Genomic DNA, 3,461 nt, shown 5'->3' with positions numbered 1-3,461 from the left:
GGTGAGTGTGAGAGAGAATGAGTGAGAAAGTGGGAGGAGAGAGTGAGAAAGAGATAAAGAGAAAAATTGCTAAATTCGTCTTGTATTTGTTGATAGTTTCACATGCAGGACGAAAAGATGCCAAAACTTAACAGTGTTACATAATTATACAAGTTAGGTAATTGTAATTAGCTAATCAAATAAGTAGTCGTCTCAAATTGTATTACCTTTTTTTCTGATCTATTACTAATTCGCTAATTTAAGTTATGTTAAACCTATTCATAAATTGATTGCAAGAGTTTAATTTTTTGTTTCTTTGAATTAATTCTAATAACTTATCTAAATTTATACTTTATGGTTGTTATATTTGTTTACTATACTTGTAGAGCTCGTTCCCAGCACACAGGCATATGCATTTGCTAGGAACATATTTCACTTATGTACGTATATAATGCTTACTTTGTGAAATAAAGTTTCTCATTTCTCTTTCTGTCGTAAAAGCGATGGTCTAATTTAATAAACAAATATAGATACTTGATCTAGATTGAAAACCTGCCATTTCAAAAGATCATAAAACACGTTTGGGAAATATGTATTTGTTTATTGTTTGTTGTGTCGATTTAGCTTTTTGAATTGGCTGTTCTATTTAAAAAATTAAAAATTAAAGGAGTCTTATTTCAAAATTTATGATAAATACTTTTCTATCTCATAATGAACACAGCGTATTGCTGTATCTACGTATTATTAATACGGCATTTTTAATAGACTACTAATAAAACATTCTAATTTAGCCAATTGTCTCCTTAATCTTGAATAATTCCGAGAAAGGTTGCGGTTAAGTAACTAAGAAACTTAAATGGAAATTGTTAGCTTTTATCCCAAAGCGGTTCACTGAATTGCTTTCTCTACGTTTTTCTTTAATTTGATTTACTTTATCTGAGCTGAAGGAAACAACTGGCAATAAATAAAGCTTAAAATAAGACATAAATTGATTGGTTGGAAAATAGAGATTGTATAAAAAGGTAGCTCATTAGCGGCAGTTGAAACGAACATTACAAAGTTTATTTAATGCAAACCGAGTTTGTTTAGAGAAATGTAAAGGCAGATAATATTGCAATAGAAAGGCTTTTGATATTGGTTCTGTCGTCAGTTTGCCTTTAATGTACCATTTATTATAAATCATTAGACAGTGAATGTTCTATAATGTTATCGTGTTAATTAATACATATTATTTTAGGGGGTATCCCCAACATACGTGAACTTATGACTGGAAATACAAAAAAAGTTAACTCAGTAAAAATGTGTATGGTGACCAGCGCATTACAACAATAACAATATTTACATATATTTTTAGCAAAATGTATTAATGAGAATAAATGGTAGATTATACTCGGGTTATCGAAAGAAATCATATTACCAAATATGTTAGAATTATGTATTTTTCAAACGTGAAGGAACTACATCCCATATTGATGGACGAATGTTTTAAAGTTAAAAAAAAGTCTGTATACAAACAAAAGATAAAATTGTACGTAATTAAAATAATTTTCAAGATGTCTGTTACTTAAATCCATCCCTGTCAAAATTTAAAGACACTCTTTCAGGAAGTCCTTTTTAGTTTTCGCCAACCATATCGGCAGTTTCAGAACATTCCGGTAATAGGCAGTCGCGCCTTAGGCACTTTCATTACTGGGACAAAAACGTCTGAAGCACCTTTGAACGCGGTTCTTTTACAACTCTCTTTTAAATTGTTGTCCCTCATCACGACTGAAAATGTCATTTTTGCGCGGTACAGTCACTGAAATTTGAAATGTAGACTTCTACAGTAGTATTAGATTCGTACCCCATTAGTTCCAATATGCTAACAAATTAAAATATATAATATGATTCGTAATAATGTGTTTGGATGTTTTACTAAGCAAGTCGATTACTGTAGAACAAGTGTTTACTATATGTTATGTTAAAAAATGAGCCACTAAACTAAAACTAAATAAAAAAAAGGATTCAAGTAATTTTATCTCCCTTTACTTAAAACGTTAACAGTGTTTCAGCCAATTCATTTGATTTCCAGTTACAAAAGTAGTAAATAAACAATCCAAATTTTAAAATTTTCGAAAGGGGCACCCCATAATATTTTATGAAGAAATAGAAACAATATAGGGTAAGTAGTAAATTAAAACAAATTTAAACTGAAGAAGCGGTATTAATAACTTTTTTCTCTACATTCTAAACGTCTAAATTTGTATTGCTAATATCTTATAAAAGTTAAATACTAAACATATTTTGCAATATTCAAAATTAAAACAAAAATAACATATGAACATTGTTGTTTCCTTAGGATAAAGATGTAAATAAGGTCAGACTTTTTGTACTATTAAGCATAAGATATCAGACCAAATATAAACATACATGTAAACAAAAGAACTCTTAAATTTGCAAACAAAAGTTTTTAGGTTCAGTGACGAAATAACAAATCTGCTCAATTAAAATTTACGCAAATAAGAGCTTTATATTTAACTATAATATACTATATTTGTACAATTTAAAATTTATTGTAATTTCCATAAGTATACAATTATAATTATCAACAATTTTAATTTTAATACTCAATATTTTTAATGCAATATTTTCAAAACAAGCAGAATTTTAAGACCTTTACGAACTATACTTTGAATTCTAAAAAGTATGAACATTGAGTAAATCCACGTGTTTTCTAGTGACTTTAATTTTCTTACCAAATTCAGTCATTGAAATTAAATTAAATAGTTTTTAAATAAAATCAAATGACTGTGTATCGTAGTTAATTCAGAATACGGTACAGTATTTTAGCCTACAAAACCAATATAAAAAGTATAAAGACATTCCATTGAACTATAACGTAAAGACGTTAAAATAAAAATCAGAAGACAATAGGTAAAAAAAACGTAGGTGATTACGTATACATTTCGATCCGGTCACTAGACATACATTATTTATAGAATATCGCCTCCATTCCAGTCCACCAATTTCCAACGTCAATGTAACAACTGACCGCAAAAAGCTCTCTAGAATTTCATTAAAACGCAATATTCAGCACTGCGTTCAAAAATTCAAATCCGCAGTTAGCTTCGCTGCAGTCATCAGGGTTTACTCACGTGTTAATTTTTAACCCATTTATATGTAATACATTACAAATTCCGTTACAGAAATGTTTTAATGAATGTAGTTACCAAACATTTACATGGGAGATTTGAAACAGATTGAAACTCAACGATGCGTGTGATGACGTCACATACCTGGCCAACCGAGCTTGGGAAGAGTCAGTTATGAGTGTCCTAGCATACTGGAAACACAGAGCGAACATGGTAAGTACAATTGTACACCATTTTCTGTAGTTAGTAAGTTATTATAAAAAAAAACACAATGTATTTCACTTCTAAAACTGTTCAAAAAGGAAATAGGGTACTCTTTTTTAGCATAATGTCTATTTACTATTTAAATTC

The sequence above is a fragment of the Homalodisca vitripennis genome, chromosome 3 (assembly GCF_021130785.1).
Source record: "Homalodisca vitripennis isolate AUS2020 chromosome 3, UT_GWSS_2.1, whole genome shotgun sequence".
Classification (NCBI taxonomy): domain Eukaryota; kingdom Metazoa; phylum Arthropoda; class Insecta; order Hemiptera; family Cicadellidae; genus Homalodisca; species Homalodisca vitripennis.
This window is presented reverse-complemented; position numbering follows the sequence as displayed.